The sequence below is a fragment of the Aquila chrysaetos genome, chromosome 14 (assembly GCF_900496995.4).
Source record: "Aquila chrysaetos chrysaetos chromosome 14, bAquChr1.4, whole genome shotgun sequence".
Taxonomy (NCBI): Eukaryota; Metazoa; Chordata; class Aves; order Accipitriformes; family Accipitridae; genus Aquila; species Aquila chrysaetos.
In genome coordinates, this window is record NC_044017.1 from 14,472,439 (window position 1) to 14,483,224 (window position 10,786).

The 10,786-nt window shown below is 36.6% G+C and overlaps 1 long non-coding RNA gene across 1 annotated transcript; it reads right to left on the minus strand.

The window, feature by feature from the left end:
• Positions 1-388: 388 nt before the first annotated feature.
• LOC121233800 lies at positions 389-10,001 on the minus strand. The gene is made up of 3 exons (XR_005933968.1): positions 9,767-10,001; positions 5,382-5,392; positions 389-398 (listed from the first exon to the last, which is right to left on the minus strand). It is a non-coding gene; the product is annotated as an uncharacterized LOC121233800 (long non-coding RNA).
• Between the last annotated feature and the right edge of the window lie 785 nt (positions 10,002-10,786).

The following is a 10,786-nucleotide window of genomic DNA, read 5'->3' on the forward strand; positions in this document are numbered from 1 at the left end:
ATTCATGTGCCCACATCAGAACAAAGTTTCCATTATAGTTAGTAAAGACCTAGTGTGTGATTCAATTGCTCCCACATAGCTTCTGGTGAAATTTGATATGCCTCCTGATATACCCTGACCTCCAGGTGCAAGTCCACCAGAGCACAGGTCTACAGTATCTCCCATGTTGTTTCTGTTGGCCATGTGTATGTGTCTTGGATACCTCAAATATATTCAAATGGCTATATAATTATGTTTAAACAGCTAAGCTGAACTTAAAATTGGTACAAGCAACAGAATCTAAAAATAAATTAAAGGTTAGTCAAAGGTCTATCTACTGTAGATTGAGCTGAATACTCTATTGAGCATTTTGACTGGATTTCAGTCAGCTGTTTGCTTACAGCTGTTTCTGTGGGTGACTGCATGGAATGGTCCTTATTTCCTGGTTTAATTAGTGTCTCATAGCTTGTGTCCATACTCCTCATGTTTAAGGTCTGACAGGGCTGACTATTTGGTTCCACAAACCACAATGTTTGCAGTAAGACTTGGAGTTGATAATTTTCCTGCAGACCTCGTCTAGAGACTAGCCTGCCTAACACATTATACGCTTATATCCTTCATGCCATATCACTGTTTGCATTCTTGTTGAGGACCACAATGGAAAACGTTTTATGGCTTTGTTAATTTTTAAGAGGAACTATTTAGCACTGTCTTCAAATGCTTCAGTCTAAAGCCACTTCCTCATGGTTCGGTAGGTGTCTTGCAGTAACTAATCTTCTTTTCTGCCTTTGGAAAAAAATGGGGGCAGCTCTGAGCCTTATTTGGTCAATGTTTTACCAATTGCTATGGTTCTTTAAGAATTAATATTTCCTGCTAACATTCTGAAGAGAATGAGATAGCTGCCTTGAAAGCCCACCATATTTATGCTTTTATAGCATGACACTAAATTTATATTTTGCACAAAACTGCATTGAAAACATTCTGGAAGTCTACGTTAGGCATGGGAAATGAGGTATGGTATCTGTTACAGTTCTGTCTTCATTACAGATTGGAGTATTCCTTAAATCTACCCATTTACAAAAAAACACTCCTCTGTTTTGTCTAGGCAGGGGTGTTGTCCCGCCCTAGAAGGAAATCCAAGCGCAACCTGACGTAAGTGGGTGACTGGTAGAACAGGAGCATGAAGAAAAGCATGGTGTGATCCAGACTGACCCTGTGTAGGTATCCACTGGGGCAGGAAAGGAACAGGAAAAGAGAGTACTCAAGTGACCTGCCTAAGAGTAACTGCTAAAGCTGGGTAAGCAACAAATAATTTGTTTGTCTTTGAAATTGAAGTGAACATAAAGGTCCAATCTTTATCATTTTTCTGTTACTTAAAATACTTGTCAGTTTAGAAAATGAGAAATCTCACAATATTTTAGTTACTTTATTTTATTTTTCCCTCAAAGAAATCTTGACATATTACAAGAACTGAGATGTTTGAGAAACCTCCTATGGATGTTACTTGAATGTGCTGATTCAGTTATAAATACTTACGGTTCAAAATGGATTTTTTTCTTTCCTTTTAGCTGTCAAAATCAGAGAGCTACCTTTAATAAAGCCCAGTTATGATCACATAAATTTGGGATGTTGATGAACAGCAGCACGAGGATTTAAACTCGCTCCTATCATAAGCCAATTAAGTGTCTCCATTACCAGGCTAATGGTTAGTTTCTTGCTTACTGAAAAATTTTAAACAGGCTTGGTTTCATCAAGGCTAAGCTGAATTAGATTTTTTTGATATTTTAGTACATTTTATGCTACAGGGAAAAAAAAAATTCCTATCCATCTTTGTTCAAGAGGTAGTGCTTTAACATCATGCATTTCAATTTTTTCTTAATCTTTTATTTCTCAGCACTTTCATTTCTTCATGACTTAACTGTCTGTATTAATTAATCCACTGCTTCTCATGCACTCTTAGACTTTAAAAAAAAATATTGGTTTTTTAATGTACGATGGCAAAGCAGGCACACGTGACCTTAGTGAAGCACATCAAGGTTGGTTGAAATCTTGATAAACCTCAAGCTATAGCAGGTTTTTGTATGTCTTTTTCAGAATTTGGTTTTGTTCCTCAAACAGTTCTCTTTCAAAATCAGTTTCTTTCTTACCTAATTCCAATTAACTTCCTTAATTTCAGGCACCAATAAAAAGCACAGGGGACAATAAAATAATGAAGGCAGTGTCATAACAAAAAAAGAAAATTTATTTTATTTCTAATATGAAATTAACAGTATATAGCTGAAAAGGAAACTTTCCTTTCAAAAGTAGTAAGAATTCAAACATCGGTTTTGACAAATATGTGTATGTAGTCCAATATATTTGCATGAAGCAGATCTTGTTGAACATAACAAAGAGCTGATTTTTCCTCCCCATAGACAGAATATATCTGTTCATTATGCAGTGCTCCTTCTTTTTGCCTCATAGCTAGATCTTCTATATAGAAAAAAAAAAGGAAAAAAAAAAAAGAAAAGAAAAAGACCCCTGTGCCTTGACATTCTGAAAAGAACATGCAAAAGCTTATAATGTTTAGAACAAACTCCTGCCACATTATTTTGAAGTTGTATGTCTTGGAGTTGCTAGCCTTACACAAATAATATTCATAGATATCTAAATTGCTAATGGATTGAATATCTTAATTGTAAATTAAATGAACTTTTGAATTATTGTATGATTCATTTTGTTAGCTATAAATATACTTGGCTGCTTTTTTTGAAAAACAAAGACTATAGTGTACTCATTGAACTAACAATGGAAGCACAAAATTAATTTTTAGCCCTGTTATGTTTTAGGAAAAGCACTTACCATAATTTTAAGTGTGTTTTACTCAAATAGTAATACAAACATTACGAATATATTTAAGGTATAATTAGAGATACATTTAAGATTCTCCTCTTTTTTTTTTTTAATCCTTTCTAATTTAGATAAAATAGCATGAATATCAGATAGCTTGTGAAAATATCTACTGACTATCTACTGATATTATCTATTTTTTTTTTTTTTTTTGGGGGGGGGGGTCCTTATTGTATAGCCATCAAGGTGTCAACTGCATGACTGCAAACTCTTGTATTTTCTTCTCATGCATCTTCTGAAAGCAAGATGATTGTGCACCTTATAATTATTACCTAGCTTTCTAGACCACAAATAAAATCTGAAACCTGAAGAAGAGACAAAGTGTAATCTACATAAAGTTATATTTTTTCTTTTCTTTTTTTTCTTTATAGAAGGTCTGACTATGAGGCAAAAAGAAGGAACACTGCATAATGAATAGATATATTCTGTCTATTGGGAGGAAAAATCAGCTCTTCTTTCCATTTCTAATTACAAAATGTTCTTTTGCTACTGGCTTTTCTATTAAATTTTTACAACAGTCAGTTGACACACAACCTATAGTACATATTTACATGTCGTAAACACTTCAGATTATGCAGAATTTGCCAGTCTGAGGTACAGAGTCTAACAATTGTTAATTGAGGTGCAATCTCTTTAGGAATGTAAGTGAATTGCAAATGCGGATTTAAAAGCTGGAAACAGTTCTTTTGGCTGAATGAATCCTTGCTCTAAGTTTTGTTCATTGACACATATTGAATGAGCTCCTGTGTTATAACCCTGCAGACATATTTCAATATGTATTTATTATCTACACTGACCCAAACAGCTAGGAGTCAAAATAAAATTTTCAAATGATAGAAATTAGCTGCAAAAATTTGAAAAATATTTAGAAAAGAAGTAGCAGTCTTGTTTAAGATGGCATGTAGCACGGTGAGGCAGCTTTTTGCTGCCCACACGCATAAAGTCTCCCTCTTCAGCCCATATACATTTTTATCTTATTTGGTCATCAATCCTACATGTGTCTGAAAGACGGAAAGGATGTTCTGTAAAAATTCACCTAGTGCATTTGAGGTTAGAGCTCTGCTAAGTATTGAGCTGAACAAAGCTGAAGTCCTTTTAGATGTAGAACTTCAGATTCTCATGGTACTGTTACAGATATTCATCTAACTCTAGACAACCCTGACTGCTCAGAAGTGGTAGGGTTTGTGCTCCACACCTCCTGTACCACCTGCATCCCAGCTTTACCCTGGGGGAACTGCCATATTCTGTTCCAACTTCATCCCTTCGCTGCTTATGATAAGATGGAAATTTCTAGGCCATGGTCTCGAATGGCATATACAGCAGGATTAGGTCACATTTTATGGCTGCTCAAGAGATGAGGCATGCAGGACATTTTTTGGCAGAAGACCTAATGGCTGTGTTTTAAGTATGTATTGTGCCTATGCACCAGACCCAGCGACAGACAGCCCAAGAGGCTTGCCTGTGATGTTCCTGAATCTGATTACAGTTCGTATGCCAACTGTAATATTCATTGCCTGCCACATATCTTTTCTCCCCTTATCATCTGCCTCATAGCATTAGGGCACTGCCTCCTTTCCATTCCAGGTCTTTGTAGTTTTTCAGCAGATTGGGTATCTACTGATCAACAAAATAAAATAGCTAAGAAAAAACAATATGGTCATGGAAGCATGCTGCAATCAGGGGTGACATGCTGCAAGAAGGCACGTTTCTCAGCAATGATCCAGAAACTAGGTGTCTACTAGTATGTCATCCCATGCATTTGTGCTGTCAACCTTAAAACACATGATGAGGTCAGATGATGGCCAGAAACATGAGCTTTATGAAATTGGGCAAACCTAAAGACGACTTTATAAATTTGTAATTCAGGGAGAGAAGGAGACAGAAAAAGAAAGTCACTAGGCCAGAAGGATCCAGGCAGGTAATATGGTCTTTAGAGATAGATCTGTGCTGCAGCTCACAGCATGTGCTAGTTTGTGACAGACATTTATCCATGTACATGAGAGGTAACAGTCTTCAGAACACGAGGAACTTCCCCAAATTCCTTTCATGGCACCAAGCAGAAATACAATTCTACCTTACAATTTTTTCCCTTAGCATCACATTTATAATTCTTTCCTACCAGTTATTCTGAGACGTAATTTGTCACAAAGGAACTTAGAGGACATAAGGAAAGGGCAAGACAGTTGTGCTCCATCAGATTTGCATGAATCAAAAGGGAAGAACCAGAACATTTGTGATGCATCGCCCGAAATACAGGATCACTGACCTTTTAAAAATCTGAAATATGTAGAATATATTTTAAAGCAACAGGTAAGGCTAGATGAGATTAAAAAAATGTGATGGGAAGATGGTGGAAGGGGAAACAAGAGGAAATGACTGGATATTCAATCTCAGCAGAACACAAGAGCTACCACCCCTGACAGGCAGGGTGCCACCAGTCATCTGCTCTAGATAACACGGTAACTCCCAGCTCTTGCTGGTTTTCTGCAAGCAGTATGGAAGGGGGTGCTCACGTTGCAGCAAGCTACCACGGATCATTGTACTGGCAGATGGTTAACACAGCTGGTGTCAGAAGATATCTGACAACAAACTATCAAACAAGTTAAAAAAACCCCCAATATTGTTCAGAACACCATTTTTAATGAAAAATATTACACTATGGTCCTCTTCAAAATAAGTGAGTCAGCAGACAGATCTTCAATGTAACAAGTGTTATTTCTATTGAAATACCAATTTAGATTTGTGATCACAAAGTGTCTCCGCATTTTTTATTGTATGGTTTCTTTACTATGTGTAAAACCTGTTATGCTGTTCTGATAATTAATTTCAAGTGTTTACACCCAAGAAAAATAAACAAAGGGAATGTACGTGTGTGTGTGTTATTTATTTTACTATTTCTTTAGGTAGACATATATTAATTCTGGTAATAGGTAGACAGGAGTGAAAAGCACTTGCGAAAAGCAGTAAAGAAGGATCAAACAGCACTGCTTGAAAGGTAATTATTCAGATGTAACCAAATTTTTGATGAAAAGGCAGGTTAACTCAGTAGTGATATTCCCCATGAGTTCTATATTTACTGGATTGGACTAAACTCAGCACAAAGATATATTTGCGGTGTAATACATAGAACTTTCCATCCAGATTGTATTATAGATAACAGGATTCACACCATTAATCTATTCACACCACTAGTTATTTCAATGATATTATTTTAAGAATATCATGAGCTTTATGCCAGAAGATTCTGTTAGTTACAATTCTTTAAAAAAAATCAGCAGGGACAAGAAATGTTCATTTGAAAATTATCTCTCTGGACATTTTTTTATAAATCTATCATTTTATAGTGATGATATACATTTACAGTGGTGACATCATGTTTTCAGTCAATTGCAACTTGCCAAATTTAACTGCTCAAACTAAAAACTACCTCAGAACATGTCTGCATTTTGATACAACTTTTGAAGGTTACCTGTTTGTTCAACTTTCAGCCAAAACCACGTAAATCATTTTAACAGGAAAGTTCTCTGTTGAGGAAACATAAAAGGATTATTTAGTCTTCACTTACATGATCATATGCTCTTTTTTTGCAAAGGTCTTCTGACACCTGAACCGTCAGAATAACCAAAAGCAGGAGTGTGTTGTTTTCCTCTGTGTGAACCGATAAAAGGGAGATAAGGCATAAAACAAATCAGTGACTGGTATTTTTTAATCAACAAATTTGAATGCTTGACTTTTTGGAAGTCAACAGAGCAGCAAAACAGAACCAAGAAACCATTTTTGGACCCAGATTCTACTCAAATTTTAAATATTATATGGGGTAATTACAGTTTTGAAGAAACGTATTCAAAATAACATTACAGTAAGTCCAAAGTGTCTGTTTCCCTCAGGACACAAATAAATGAAATCTGAGCCTCAACGTGCTACAGTCAGATAGTGCAGTCTTTCTTCCCAAGAAACTGCGGACTTCATAAACACGATTCACAACCTCCCTCCTTCCCTCTCTGTGAGTGAGACAAGCACACCCTACACAGGCCTGAGGGGAAGGGGTGGTCAGAGGCTTCTGTTAACGCCTCGTACAGAAAGTATTACAGGCTGACAGGTCCTCCTGAGAAGAACCCATGTGTTTTTCCCCCTGCTTGAGGGTGCCACTTCATACCATAGGGTGCCACTTCACAATCTCATACCATAATCTGCCAGGGCAGGAGGGCCAGGAGCTACTCAGAGTCAGGCTGATAATGATTTTAAGAGGAACATTGCCCTGGCTTCCAGACTAGCTTAGGCAAAATGAAAAGTTTAGGGATTTATTTTCTGGAATTTTTCTCAAAGAACTCAAGTGACTGAGGTATAGGTTAGTGTGTGATTTTGCCGCCTTAATTTTGAATTAGCAGATGACCAGTTTATGTATTCATTGAGTCTGTTTTCCCAGCTCAAAGGGAATTGCTCTTCCATTGCTCCTATGGGCCCTAAGGTCAGTGGTTTAGAAGGTCTACTGGTAGCACCTTAAATATAAATCCACGTTCCTTAGTATGTTTGAATAATAAAATAAAGGAACAAAAGTGATGTAGCAGTTTACTCCTGGCTCTGTTTATGAGAAATTTAGTCTAATTTTAGTCTTCAATGTACTCAGCAGAAAAGTATCTGTAGTTTTAATACAGAAAGAATTGGCCCTGCTCTTAGTAAAGACTGCAGAAATATTCCTCTTCATCTATAAGCTATACATTAATTTATAAGCTTTGACTTTAATTTTTGCTACCTTTCTTTAGTGGCGTTTGTAGTTATTTTGACTTGTAGCATCATTGTATATAATAAGTGCCTATAACTGAATGGTAAAATATTCATAAATTTAGATGAATGTAGCAGGTGTATAGTCAGCAGTTCTATTGATTATTCTTTTTTTTTAAATTTAAGATTATGAATTTTCAGCACTTGCCTTGGCTTATAATTAATGGTCTTATTAAAATAAAACTGCAGGTAGTCAGCAGCTGGTACATTCAGTTTACAGGATATCAGATTTTTCCAAAACAAATGATTCAATACTAATGCAAATCTCATTTTGCTAATACTGAAATTATAACATGCCTGGAACCAAAAATTACACTTGAAAAAACTGCATTTGAAATTACTTAAAATTGTAAGTCTCGTTAAAAACCTCTTTTTAAGCTGCAGTTTAATTTAACAAGTAACACCGCTTCCATCAGCCAAATAGTTTGGGCATTGTTAAGAGGTATTCTTTGCCCAAGGTAATTGTTATTTGGCTAATGATCTATTTGGAAGCTATTGTAAGTTGAGCAGAAAGTAATTGGCACAATGAAGAAAATAATTTTCTTGCAAATCAGACATCACAAATGGTAGCCTAGGGCCCTAGACCTGAAAACTCTCATTTATGTATGTGCTTAATTTACACATGAGTAATCCAGCTCCAAAGGCAAGGCTATCTGCTTGTTTTTGTTTTGTTTGTTTTGCTTTTTCTACTACTCATTACTTGAGTCTTATATGGAATAAATACTGGTGATTTCCTTGTCCTTAGTGGATTTTCAAGCTACATCCAAAAGAGAGAATATGAGAGTGTACTCCATTTTCAGAAAAGGTATGCGTGCTCCAGTCATGGTCAGGCTCCATACTGTGGGGAGGACACAAGTCCCCCACTCTCCAACCCTCGGAGGCTGTGGGTTGGACTGTAGCCTCAGAAGGTTCCTTCAAACAAAGGCAAGTGTTACAACTTTTTTTTTTTTTTTTTTTTTTTAAAAAGCTTATAAAGAGATCAGCCTGCAGTTTTGAAGATTTTGGGAAAATCTGTAGTCTGTAGGCTGTGACTGTTGTTCTGGTTAGAGTGAAACAACTTTTTTGGAGTAGGAAGGTTTTACCGTTTCGTAGAGGTAGTCAAAGCCTACTTTACTTTAATCTCCTCTAGAAATTTTTTCTGCAACTTGACCTTCAGGCTGGTGTTTTTGTTGTTTTTTTTTTTTAATTCTTCCCATCGTTATTTTTACACTATATAATCTTAATATGTATACTTTATACACACACACACGTACTCACAGATACAGAGGCACATACATGTGCAAGTTATCAGATATCCAATAATTAAATGTCTGTGTGAATAAGAACATATTGATTGCTGAATTAATAAATATGAGGAATTAAATACTGTTGCCAAGATTAGCAAAGATAAAGTGTAATGAATTTAATTTTGAAGATGAACACTGATTACACAGAAAGAAAAAAAAGTATTAAAGTGTTTCCCAAAAATCAATAAGATTGATTCAATTCTATATGTCTCTCTGTTTTAATTGCCCATGAGTGGACACTTCTAACAACCTACAAGCTATATGTTTTAAGAATAAAAAATTTAAAAAGATGTTATCCCTGACTATGATCAGAAAACATTTTTTTCTATGTCTTTGGATGAATTCACTTTCCTTAAATCAGGGTTTTTTTTGCTAAAAGCTATGTGAATAGAACTGTTTCTAAGACTTGGCAATATTCTCTGTAACATACATTTTTGTGGAGGAAAAAAAAAGACTTACTCTGTTTTCTTAAAGACATTGAACATAGAAAAAGGAAATACTTGTTTAGAAAATTGGAAAACATACAAATTTGCAGTTTAAAAAATTAATTAAGAGTATTGGAGGAAATAAAGAGATAAGACAAGCCAAATAATTTCATAGAGTTTTAAAGAATATAATGAGAAAATTAGACGAACAACTTATACCTTTAAGTGTGTAGTTTTGAAGAGCTATCTAGGTAGCCATCTGATAGAACTGATCCTAGAATAAATAGCGTAAAGACTGTCTCTCTTTGGTTTCAGAAAGATTTAAAGGAAGTAAATTATGAGTGCAAATTTTTTTCTTCTGCTAGACGAAGTGCTGTGCATCAATGGGAAGCTGTGAAGCAGTACAAGTGCAGCAGTGACCCGACCTGAGCTGGCTTTGGTGCCCAATAACTCCACCCAACACACCACCTCTCCGGTCCTGAGTGACCACCGTAACAGATGGAGCCCAAAGTCATGGACTAAATGAACTCAGTGGACATTTTGTGGACATTTCTGGACATTTTACAGGCATTTTACAAGGGTGGTCCATAAACTAAGGGAATGATATCTGTGTATTATATCAAACGATGGGAAAGCGGGGGTGGTTAATGAGGATGTATTGGATAGTGTGGGACCTGAGCATGATGTAATTGGTATGGCATAAGGGGTGGAAACGGTACTGGTTTGGGCTGGGATATATTTTTTCATAGTAGCTTGTATAGTGCTATAGTTTGCATTTGTGATGAAAACTGTGTTGATAACACAGGGATGTTTTAGTTATTGCGGAGGAGGGCTTACACAGAGTCAAGGTCTTTTCTGCTTCTCACCCCACCCCACCAGTGAGGAGGCTGGGGGTGCAGGAGGTGAGAGGGGACACAGCTAGGACAGCTGACCCCAACTGACCAAAGGGATATTCCAGACCGTATGATGTCATGCTGAGCAATAAAAGCTGGGGGGAAGAAGGAGGAAAAGGCGTGTCCTGGTTTCGGCTGGAATAGAGTTAATTTTCTTTCTAGTAGCTGGTATAGTGGTATGTTTTGGATTCAGTGTGAGAAGAATGTTGATAACACACTGATGTTTTCAGTTGTTGCTAAGTAATGTTTAGAGTAAGTCAAGGACATTTCAGCTTCTCATGCCCAGCCAGCAAGAAGGCTGGAGGGGCACAAGAAGTTGGGAGGGGACACAGCCAGGGCAGCTGACCCCAACTGGCCAATGGGGTATTCCATACCATGTGACACCATGCCCAGTATATAAACTGGGGGCAGTTGGCCAGGAGGGGAAGACTGCTGCTCAGGGACTGTCTAAGCATCGGTCAGCGGGTGGTGAGCAATTGCATTATGCATCACTTGTTTTGTATATTCCAATCCTTTTATTATTATTGTCATT